At 41.6% G+C, this 11,986-nt stretch overlaps 1 long non-coding RNA gene across 1 annotated transcript; it reads left to right on the forward strand.

Moving 5' to 3' along the window:
* The first annotated feature begins 4 nt into the window (after positions 1-4).
* On the forward strand, positions 5-8,697 carry LOC123612092 (uncharacterized). Its single transcript, XR_006719264.2, has 4 exons — positions 5-1,111; positions 1,837-1,972; positions 6,572-6,642; positions 7,266-8,697. It is a non-coding gene; the product is annotated as an uncharacterized LOC123612092 (long non-coding RNA).
* The last annotated feature ends 3,289 nt before the right edge of the window (positions 8,698-11,986 follow it).

Genomic DNA, 11,986 nt, shown 5'->3' on the forward strand with positions numbered 1-11,986 from the left:
GCGCACGCCGGCGCCGCCTCCCGCCCACCGTTTGGAGAGCTCGTGGAGGGCGAGGGGCGCGTGCGAGTTTCCCGGGCAGCGTCTCGGGCAGCGGCGGGGCCGGCTCGCGGGGCTCGGCATAGCGTTGTCCGTGTCGGGGCAGCTCAGGGGCCTCTCACCACGCTGAACCCGGCCTCTCCGCAGCCCCAGAGGACAGGCTTGTGCTGGCGTTTAGTGGCTCCGCAGTGGACTTGGGGAAGAATGCGGGAAGGGAAGGGAAAGCTGGAAGGATTGGTGGAGGAAGTAACCTGGGACCAGGATCAGGAGATCTGAGGGAGTCACTTTATCGTGGTTTCCTACATGGGAAATATCGCTGTGAAATTAGGTGACCTCCAAGGCCGCGGACCAGCAGAATTAGCATCACCTAGAAGCTTGTTAGAAATGCAGATTTAGGGCCGCGCCCCAGACTTGCTGAGTCAGAATCTTGGTGAGGGCAGGGGGGATCCTGCCAGCTGTGGTTTCACAAGCTCTCCAGGTGATGGTGATCTGCACTGAAGTTGAGAAGCGCTGATCTGGCAGTGCTGCTCCAACTCGCTGCCGATTAGAATCGCAGGGGAGTTTTGGAACCTCCCAAATAAAAATATCTCATTGGTGAACTGGAGGGATGGGAGGGCAGAAAGCGCAGGCATAAGTAGGTTTTGTTTTGTTTTGTTTTTGGTTTTTAAGCTTCTCCAGTGTTGTCATGTGCTGTCAAGGTGAGAGTCATGGATAGAACAAAGTGTGGTCCCTGGAGAAAGCAGGCCTCACGCAGATCTACTGAATCACAACCTGCATTTTCACAGGCTCCCCAAGTAATTCGTATGCAGGTTTGGGTTTTGGAAAAACAGCTCTAAGGCTTCCTCCAACATTTAGAATCCATGAGTTTATGAAATACGTCTTTCTGTTTTACAGACTCTTAGACGGCTCCATTTCTTCAACTTTTCTCGAAAGACGATCTTCATTAGGAGTCTTTGTCTAGTGCACTTGAATTTTGACATTTTAATTAGACTTCCGGCTTCTCAAGAGACCTAGGAGATTATTAAGGCCACTGGGCCCACTTGACAGAGGAAGAGGGGAAGCCCTGTCTAGACAGGTGAAGAGTTTCCCCCGGGCCAGGGAAACCAGAATGCTGACGTGGGGCCCTGGGTCACTGCCCGTTCTGTTACCCCACATAGTATCCTGAGGAGTTATTTTTTGGTTTCCTCAAACATTGCGGGTGCGGGCAGCGATGACACTGAACTTGCGCTGTGTGGGCTGCAGACAGGGATGTTTTGGAGTGGAGCAGCAACCCACTGGCAATGCTGTCAGTCTGGCTGGTGGGTGGGGGAGGTGGGCACATGGTTTCAGCCTGTGCTTTTGGGGACAAGGGAAGAAGGGGTGATTTCCAAGGGACTGAAAGGTTGGTGGTTTGTGGTATGGTTGAAAGAATGTCACCTGCCATATCAGTAAGCAAGGGATGTTGCAGGCATCAAGCCGGCAGTCCATGCAGCTGTCCCATCCCCAAAATCCCCGGCTGTGCACCCTGAGAGAACTCCAGATGGAGAAGAGCAGGACCCCGGGCCTAGAGAGCTCAGGTGCAGATCCAAGCAGTGCTTTCGGGAAGCCCAGACTCGCATCCTCCCAGACATAGGAAAGCACTAAATTCATTAACTTGAGGTGTCTGGTTTCTTTAACAGTAAACTTTTGATGTTCCGAGTACCTGATACATCCTGGCTTCTCCATCTGAGAGGCTGTCTTCTGGGCTTAATCCTCAGAAAATCTGCCAAATAAAATATAATTCTCAACTTGTAGCTTGTGCTTTTTTATTTTTTCCTTCAGTCGACAATTTTGGTGACCACAAAGGGGCCCAGAGCAGACTTCTCTCCTTCGCCTGAACTCTGCAAGGGTCAGGAGCCGGATACCACAGAGGCCTCTTGGGCCTGTCTGCCTCCTCAGAGGGTCCAGATGATTTGGGGTGAGTTTCTCCAGGTTCTCACATCTCCTGTTATTGGCTGATTATCCTAAATTTTATTTGGTGGTGTTATATAAACTCCTTTCTGGAGGAGTAGGTTATCCTCGAAACTTAGTTTTAAAAAGAGGTACCTGAGTTATCCTCAGTGAAAGACACGGGGAAGATTTTTGCTCAGACTGGGAAGATTTTGCTCAGTTGAAAGACACTGAGCAGGGTTGGATTGGGTAATTAAGTGGAAGATTGACCTGTCATTTTTCCTTGAATTGGCTACTTTAATAGAGTTTGTTGAAACAAAAGTGATCGCAACAAAATGACCTCAGATTGGGAAACAAAGCTTCCAAAACAAAAGAAAAAGGAATGACAGATTGCCAGCCTCCAGCTAATTCCCCAGCCAGGTTTATGCACCTACAAAACTTACAAGTATTTACTTGAGAATTAAAGAAAATTTTACCCTGAAAATGACTACCATGGGGTGAGTGCATACGCAGTTAAGATAGAAAAAGCCGGCTTGATAAAATATCTTTTCAGAATCCTGACCTTAAGGAAACCAAAGCCCTTCTAGGGGAGACTTGCATTTCTCTTCCTGTGCCTTTGAGGTGTAAATGCACTACCTGATCTTCTTAGGTGTTTTGTGTGTGTGTGTTTTGAGAACTTGGTCTTTGCCATCCAAAAGGTACACGTATGGTGTACATTTGGCAGCCAATTGAATAGACTGGGATTCTGAGCAGACTTTTGTCTATCAAAAAAAAAAAGGTTTAAAAATATATATAGCTAATGCTTAATCTAAGAACTCCTTTCATTTAAAACAAACAAGAAAACTCAGTTTGGGAGGCCATATTTGTGGAAAAACCTCAATGGGTCTTACAGATGCTAGTAAAAACATTAAAATAGTTAATGTTAATTAGATTGATTAACAGGAAAATAAAGAAAAAAGCTGAAGGGAAAGTCTAGAGACTTTTTCCCAACCAGGTGGAAATTTTAAACGGACTTGTCCCAAATGGATAAAGAAATCTTTAGGTGGATATTTAAAAGTGGGATAAATAAAACAAGTTAATGGGATTAAATCAGAGGTTGGATACAGCACTACATAATGTTGGATGAGCCAAATGGACCCCCTATTGGTCCCCAACATTAAAGGGCCCCAAACAAGTCTGCTTTATTTGCTTCAGTTTTAAATAAATAAATATTTATTTATTTAAAAGACTGGAAGAAAATGACACTGAGATAGCTGACCAACAATTACTTGGGGCAACAGTTAGGCCAATTAATCAAGTGAAAAGATTGACAAAAGGTCCTGAGTCCCTCAGCTTAACCCCTCACTGGGGACTCCAGAACCTTTTAAACAAAACAGAGTAAATGGTCAGAAATTGAAAAGTAAGGAAAACTCTAGGACTCCTTGTAAAACCAAGGCTTGTTGATTGGGTCTTAATGGAAACTAAAAGATTTAGAATTGAGATGAAAGTTTATAAAAATAGGTATAACATAGGCTTTATATAAGATGGTTACATCTCTTTTGCTTAATTAGCGATAGACACGCTTCGCTGGGGAATCCTTCCCCATGTAGATCTGCCCCCCATGAGATGTTGAACACACTAAAGGAAACTATTAGGGTTACCTTGTGAAGGAAAAGCTGGGCTGGTCTAACAAGATAACTCACAAGTCTAGGAATGTGAAGTAGAGGCCCGGCTGGGCTGACAAGATAACTCACAAATCTAAGTATTGGAATACTGATCTGAGTTCTGCTGGACTAACTTGTAAATCTAAGTTAATTAGTGTTGGTTTGCTGTTCATGTTTTTTGGCTAGCCAGCTGGGTTTTCAAAGATACATATCTGGCTTTGGAATGTTGGTTTGCTGACTCCCTGCCTCCTCCTTTGTGATGATAATGCTGCTAAAGCTGTTCCATGCCTATTGGACGAACACCCCAAGCTTGTACTTTACCCTATAAAACCTCATGCGCACGTCTTGGAGGTGCTCAGAGCTTCGGAGCAGAAGCCCCCCTGAGCCCGCCGGCGTAATACATCTGAGTACTCCAACCCTCCGAGAGGTGCTTGTTTCTTGACTGGCCTGTCATTTCCGTAACAACCTGATCCCACACAAAAACAAAAACACTGGGAAGTGATAAAAATGATAGTAGAGATGTTGCTCTGAATTTAATTTGTGCACTCAGAAAGATGACCTTTGTTGAGTGCCTTATGCCAGCTTCAGAAGACATAATTAATTAAACTCTACAGTTCTAGAACATAGTTTAGTTGGAGCTTTTCTCACTGATACAGAAAAGCAAATTAAAGAAAATATAGTTGGGCAAATTGATCTTTTAATGTCATCGAGGTGACAGACCAGTTCTTTGGGGGAATTAAAAGCAATGGTCTTTGTCTGACAAATCTGTACAAATCAGAAATGTACATACAGCCCAAGATAGCCTGAGATTGAGCATAATTAGCTCAATCAGCCAGAACCTGAAACGAAAGGAAACAAAGGGAAAAGTGGCCTTTTTAAACTCAAACTGCTGGAAAGCCTCCCTCAGCCAAAATCGAATCCATAGTCTCCTAAAAGTGTTTATCAAAAACAAATACAAATCTTGAAGTCTTTTCCACAAATACCAAAGCCCTAGTCATCTGAGCAAATAAATTCTAACTTATTCCAACTGTTACAAATAACTAGTAAGACTGCATTGTAATACCTGATTCAAACTAAGTATTAAAATGAAGCAGTGCGATCTCTAGTTTTGTCTGCTTGTGTGTCTCAGTGCACATTATATGAGATGTCTCTACCTCTGGAAAATATTATCAAAATCACATTTATAAAAGAGCTCTATTTAACTGACTTAAAAGTAAGTGCTTACAAGTTAAATATTTCTAAATATGAGAATAACTGGCCAGAAGGAATTTCAAGTTCACACAATTATATTCAATTTTAAATTAACGTCTGGTATTAAAGCTATCTTAAGCTGACTGGTTTAATCAATATGGACGTGTCTTACTTTTACTGTACCTGGGTTTATTAAAGGTCAGTATGGTCTTGTTATTTCTGTTACAGAGTTTGTCAACAACAACAAAATATTAACTTGGTATGGTAATATTTTCGTAAGTTAAAAACAAAGGTAAATTAGATAAGAGTTTTTAGGTGAACTCTTTAGGGATAATTATGTCTTGGGTATGTCTGTCTAAAAGAGTTTCTCCAGATTTTTGGTAACTTGAGTTTTGTTAAGTTAAATTAAGTGATAGGAATTCATTGACTATCCAGGTCATTTCAAATAAGATAAAATACTGGAACAATAATTGCTAAACAGGTCTAAATTTACCTAATTTTGTCTCTCTACGAGAGGGGAACTAAAGATGTTTGGGTTTACTAGACAAACGCCTGTACCACATCGAAAAAAGAAATTATATTATGTGTTTCTAGAGGTTATGGAATATCCCATCAGGAAATGTTGGTATGACAGACTGTTTTCAATTACTTGCTCCTTGTCAGTTTTTGCTATAGATTAAGGTTTTTAAGGGTTAAAAAATTAAATTAACGCTACTAATGAAAATAAGGGAAATATTTCAGTATGTAAGGAAAGTAGGATGTGTATTTTCAAGAGAAGAAGATATAAGGATGGAAGTGATACAGGGAAAAGTTGTGGGGCGAGAGGATGTCTTGGTTGAGTCCCTGGGACGTGCCCCGCCAACTGTGGGCCCTTGGATTTGCACAGGAAAGAATTCAAGAGTGAGCCACAGTTGAGTAAAGGTAGGTTTATTCAGAGAGATCCACACTCCATCGACAGGGTGGGGTCCGTCTCACAGGGAAAGGAGAGCACCACGAGGTGTGGGAGGTGCTAGTTTTTATGGACTTGGTGACTTTCTATGCTAACAAATGGGAGGGTTATTCCAACTGCTTTGGGGAAACAGCTGGGATTTGCAGAAACTGGGCCACCAGCCACTTTTTGACCTTTCATGGCCAGCCTTGGAACTGTCACGGTGCCATTCACCATGTTAATGTATTACAGTGATGACGCTCAAGTTCAATGGAAGTCATATCTCCTGCCGTCTTGGGCCTCAAGGCCTCCTGGCAGTCGAATCTTCCTCCACCTTGGTGTTAATTGCTCTGTCATTCTTTTAATGGCTTTGCTCTGCCCTCTTCCTTTCTGTCTCAGAAATACATTTTGTTAAGGGAAGGGAATGGTTTTGTCCTAGAGCTGGTTGTTTTTGGAAAGAAAAATAAGGGACAGACTAACATGGATACAGAAAGCTGTGCAAGGTTTGTAGGAAGGGACCCTGAAAAGGAGTTTTATACACGGTCAGGCCGGGGTTAGATTAAATTTAATTAGATACATGGGTTTTGTTTTTAAAAGTGGGCTGAGGGAAGACTAGATTTGGTTTCTCTCTATTAAGGGAAAGTTTTCTTGGAATATTGCTTTTGGGAATAGATTGTATGAGTTTCTTTTCCTTTAAATGATCTGTATTTGTTCTTTGAACTGTTTTTGTCACTTTGATTAAATGAATGAGTACTATTTCACAGTGACCCTCTGATCCTATTTGACCAAGTGTTTTGAAACTTTTTTGAAATTTTGACCAACTTCCCAAATGTCAAATTCTAACTAAATTTCTTTTGACCTCCAGCGAACTCCGGATGCTTGAAAGGAACCCTGAGACATCTTGGAGAGGAATACTGAACTAATTAGGATTGTTTGGTATGTTAAGTTACTTCAGAAGCATTGGAGATAAACTTCAGTTAGATTATCTGGACAAATATCATTAATATACATATTCCAAAGTTTATATGGAATTCCCAAAAATGTACTAAGTCCTGGAATAATGTTATCAGTCATCATTCTAATTATTATCTTAAAATGTTGTATGTCACAGAAATATCCAGACTTCCTGTCAATTTTGTTGTAATCGGATCTTTAACCATGCGATTTTAAGTCTTCTGTGATTTTTAGGCAAACCTTGTTTTACTCTGATGCTCTCATAAAATGAAGATCTTCACGAAAATTCATAAAAAGGACTTTTTGATAAATATGAGTTTCTGATAGCTTTTAGATCATACCACTTACACTGGATAAGATATTACAGAACCCTCATGGAAAAAACCTGACAATTTCATCCAGATCAACAGGAATTAATTATGTGGGACTTAATGAACTGAGAAATATGATTTATAATTTTATAACTTTTTCTGAAATATACCAGCTTTTAACCTTTGTCTTCCAGAAAAACCTTCTTATGCTGTGACCTACAGTAAGTTGATTAAGTATACCTTTTTAAACAAAGATGAAACATTTCTCTTTTTCTTTCTATTTGACCCTTCCAGGATTTGGCTTCTCCAGCTGGCTCCCCTGTGGACTTGACAGTTTATTGCGACCAGATTACAATTAGTTATACTAATCATTGTTTTAATTTGTTCTGTTTGTTTTCAATTTGTTTATGGTGGGTGTCGCTCTCTGCTGCATTATGACTTTATTATGTTGCTAGTTGTATTGCTTATATCCTGTCTGTTTTATAAGATTGTTCTCTTGCATTTCCCAATGTGTATCCAGTCCTCCAACAAAATTAAGGATGTCTTGAGAGAGTTAATCATATATATAACTCTACCTAGAATAACAGTGCAACTCTAGGTATGGGAAGAAGCAACAAGGGAAAATATTTCCTGGGTCATAAGTGACTGATGAGACAGGCGAGCCAGGAGTTTGAGATTACCCACAGGGTCTGATCCAGAAAAGGTCACTAAACAGCCTATCAACAGGATCTTCGCCTGATCTAGGGACGAGCCTTCCTACTGCCATGGGACAAAATTGGTCATGAAATGTCTCCCAAACACTGGCCAAATTTATGAACAAGGGGAGACACTGTGGATGAAAAATGTCACCTGCCACATCAGCGAACAAAGGATGTTGTGGCCATCAAGCCATCAGCCCCTGCAGTCACCCACAACGGTGCACCCTGAGGGGATTGAGGATGGACAAAAGCAGGAGTCTGGCCCCAGATAGCTAAGGTGCAGGTCAAAGGAGTGATTTCAGTGAGCCCAGGCTCTTGCATCTTCCCATCCACTAACTTGAGGTGTCTGGTTTTCTCGCACAGTCATCTTCTGATGTTCTGACCACCTGGTGCATCCTGGTTCCTCCCTTACCTCTTCAGAGCAGTTCTTCAGAGCCATCTGAGAGGCTGTCTTCTGGGTTTAAATCCTCAAAATATCTGCCAAATAAAACATAATTTTCAACTTTTAGATTGTGCCCCTTTTTTCAGCTGACACTGGCTACTTAGCAACTATTTCTTCTCTTCCCCACGGACACCACCTGGTATGAACGTCATCAGCCCTCTGCCTCCCCCAGCGAAGGGGCAGACACTCTCCAGATTTGAATCCTGATCAGAGTGACCAGGAGTCTGAAGACAGCAGGTGCTGTCCCCACCAGCAGAGGCCCGCTGAGAAGGTCAGTCCTGCCTAGGGCCATTGTCTGTGGGCTTCTTTGCTCCAGGACCACCTTGGGTTCCTGCGCCTGTCCAGGCTGGTTTTCCCGTGTTCCCAATGAGTCAGTGTCTTCCTTACATCCTTTGGGTTAAAGTAGGTTTTTGTTACCCTAACTTAGGTAGTGAGACAGTGATAATATTAGGACTTTCCCTCCATTTTCAGGGTTGAGGTTTTGGCTCTCAGATCACAAACCTAAATAATAAATAAAATAGATATCCCCTAGTTCAAACGGATGTAAATGAGTGAATGAATGAGTTAGTTCATAGTGCTGCCCCCGTTGTTAATGCCTTGTTTTGAGAATTGTCCTGTGTTTATGTGAGAAGTTAATATTAGGGGAGGCTGGGTGAAGGGTATAAAGGAACTCTATGTACTATTTTTGCTCTCTGTAAATCTCAAATGACAGTAAAAGTTTAAAAAGTATTCTTTAAACTAAAAAAATTGCATGCAGTTAAACCTGTCACTTAATAAAAGAAGACAAACTCTTCTGACCAAATATAACTATGTAAAATTTCACTTGAGATGAACTGACTTTGTAGAAATGATGACCAGAAGAGGAGATTCACAAAGGGAGCAATGTGTTTGTTTAAATATAAAATGAGCAAAAATAACCCCCAAACCTAATGTTTTGGCAGAGATTTCTTTAAGTGCCAGGACCTTAAAAAAAAAAAAAAAACTAAAAATAAGCAATTAAAAAAAATAATCTCTTCCGAGAGGCGATGGCTCCTGCTCTGACGTCGCCTGTGCTCCTTGAGGGGTGACGAGACCACAGATCCGCGGCCACGACTGAGGCTGGTGTAAATCCGGAGACCTCCCCTCTTGCAGGCGCCCACCTCACCAGAAGCCATTGGACCTTGTTCAGCAGTCATGTAACTGCAAGTGGATCCAACTGGTGTTCCAGGTTCTTGTCCCGTCCCAGAAAGAATTCAGAGACAAGACATAGAGGTTAAGAAAAGTAAAGTGAGGATCTACTAAAGGAGGGACAGCACACTCTCAAGGGGAGAGCGGGCAGGCTCAGGGGAGCGGCTGCCCTGAGTTTCTCTGGCAAGTGAGTTACATAGGGTGTAAAAACGAATGGGTGGAATATTCCATTGGGGAGGGAAGGGTTTGAGATCGTATTCCCTGATTTTCATCCCAACTCCACCTTCCTGAGGGAAGGTGGGATTTTTGTCCTTGTTTAGACTGAATCGGAAGTGTCATGGCGTCGGTGCATGCTGGGTACTTCTAATCTGAAAGGCTAATTTTATTGAAATGAGGGCATAATGAGCAAAAGGTTACATTCGGACACTAGAAATTCCTGCCTTTTCTGACCTTTCTTTGTTGGTCTCCAGGCCAAAAGGTGTGGCTCCTTATCAGCCCAAAGATTCCTGCTTTTCTTTCTCTGCCCAGGGACCCCTGGTGCTTACATGATGTAGGGTTTCCTGCATTTGGCCTGTGCCCCTCCTTTCTGCCCGATTCCTGTCATTTGCTCTGTGTCTCCCTTTCTCTGCTCATATTTAGCTCTCTACCTGCTCTGACACAAGGGTCTTTGTAAAGGAGCCAATGACGCCACCAAAACTCTCAACAGAGGCATCTCTGAGGTCATCGTGATGGCTGCGGACATGAGCCCCCCGGACATCCTCCTGCACCTGCCTGCCTGCTGTGTGAGGATGAGAACGTGCCCTACGTGTCTCTGCGCTCAGGCAGGCCCTGGGGCGGGCCTGTGGGGTCTCCAGGCCTGTCATCACCTGTCCTGCCACCATCAAAGAAGGCTCAGAACTGAAGCAGCAGATCCAATCCATCCAGCAGTCCATTGACAGGCTCTTAGTCTAAACAGGTGGCCTCCGCCACACTCCCTGCTGACTCCTCCCCCAGAGGTTATGTTTCATGTTGTCTGTTAGCATGTAGTATTTCCAGCTACCTTCTATTGTTATAAAATATTGTAGTGCTAAAAAATAGAAAATAAAATAATTCTTCCAATCTTTGCAGCTCAGTTCTGTGTTGGGGCCCTCCTTCAATACCATGCTTGCACTGAATCTACAGCTCTGCTAAGTGAAAAGTGTGGGTCTTCTTAATACTTTTTCTTTTTTAACATTTTTTATTCATTTATAATCATTTTACAATGTTGTGTCAAATTCCAGTGTAGAGCACAATTTTTCAGTTATACATGAACATATATATTCATTGTCACATTTTTTTCGCTGTGAGCTACCGTAAGATCTTGTGTATATTCCCCTGTGCTATACAGTATAATCTTGTTTATCTATTCTACAATTTTGAAATCCCGTCTATCCCTTCCCACCCCACTCCCCCTTGGCAACCACAAGTTTGTATTCTATGTCTATGAGTCTGTTTCTGTTTTGTATTTATGCTTTGTTTGTTTGTTTGTTTTTAGATTCCACATATAAGCGACCTCATATGGTATTTTTCTTTCTCTTTCTGGCTTACTTCACTTAGAATGACATTCTCTAGGAGCATCCATGTTGCTGCAAATGGCGTTATGTTGTCAGTTTTTATGGCTGAGTAGTATTCCATTGTATAAATATTCCACATCTTCTTTATCCAGTCATCTCAATACTTTTTTAAACATTTATCTTACTTAGGCATGCACATGACCTAGATTACCTAAATTATCCCATATACATGAGTTTATTTTTAAATGTCTTTATTTCCCAAAGAATGTCCCCCAGTTTTTCCTCCCATGTTGTAGGTATCTTGACCATTATATATCTTGACTGTAATATTTTGGCCCTGGTGTTTGTGGGCTGTTAGTTTTCCATGCAGTATTTTCAATCAAAGCCCACTGCCTTTCCAGCCTGAGTTTCAAATTAGGTAAAACAGAGATGAACACCTTTGGTAAGTCCTTTAGGTGTCCTCTAGCCAGATTACAAGACAGAAACAATAACTTGTGACTAGAGTCTTCCCTGCTCCCTTCAGAACCTGATATTAGGGGCCCCCGACTGCCCTATGCTGGTGAGGGGGTGGGCAACAGCAGTAAAGATGCCACGAGTATTTCCTACAGTTTTCAAGTTACCTTAAAAAAAAATTCAGCATGTTCTTGGCTGCTGTAAATCTTTGTTTTCCAGAGTTCTGACAAACTTGATTTTGCAGTTTGTTTTTCAGTGTTTCTGTGTGGGGATAAGAGTTTGGATCTGCCTACTCCTTCAGTTTGCTGATGTCACCCTAAATGCTTTTTCAATAGTTTATTATTTTCTGGACATTACAGTAGTTTAAAAATATTTAAAAATTTAAAAATTGGTTTATTAAACTCACAATGTTATTTTATTATACAATTTTAATAGTAAAAATACAACAAAATCTAGCATCTTAATAATTCTTAAGTGTACAGTTCAGTATTAAGTATTTTCAGAACAATATATTGTCCCCTGCCTCAGCCTCTGGCAACCACCATTCTACTTCCTGTTGCTACAAATCTGACTACTTTAGATGCCTTACATAAGTGAAATTAAATAGTATTTGTCTTTTTGTGACTGACTTATTTCACTCAGCATAATGTCAAGGTTTATCCATGTTGTAGTATGTGACAAAATTTCCTTCTTTTTAAAGGCTGAATAGTATTCCATTGTATG

Source organism: Camelus bactrianus, chromosome 31 (assembly GCF_048773025.1).
Source record: "Camelus bactrianus isolate YW-2024 breed Bactrian camel chromosome 31, ASM4877302v1, whole genome shotgun sequence".
NCBI classification, from domain to species: domain Eukaryota; kingdom Metazoa; phylum Chordata; class Mammalia; order Artiodactyla; family Camelidae; genus Camelus; species Camelus bactrianus.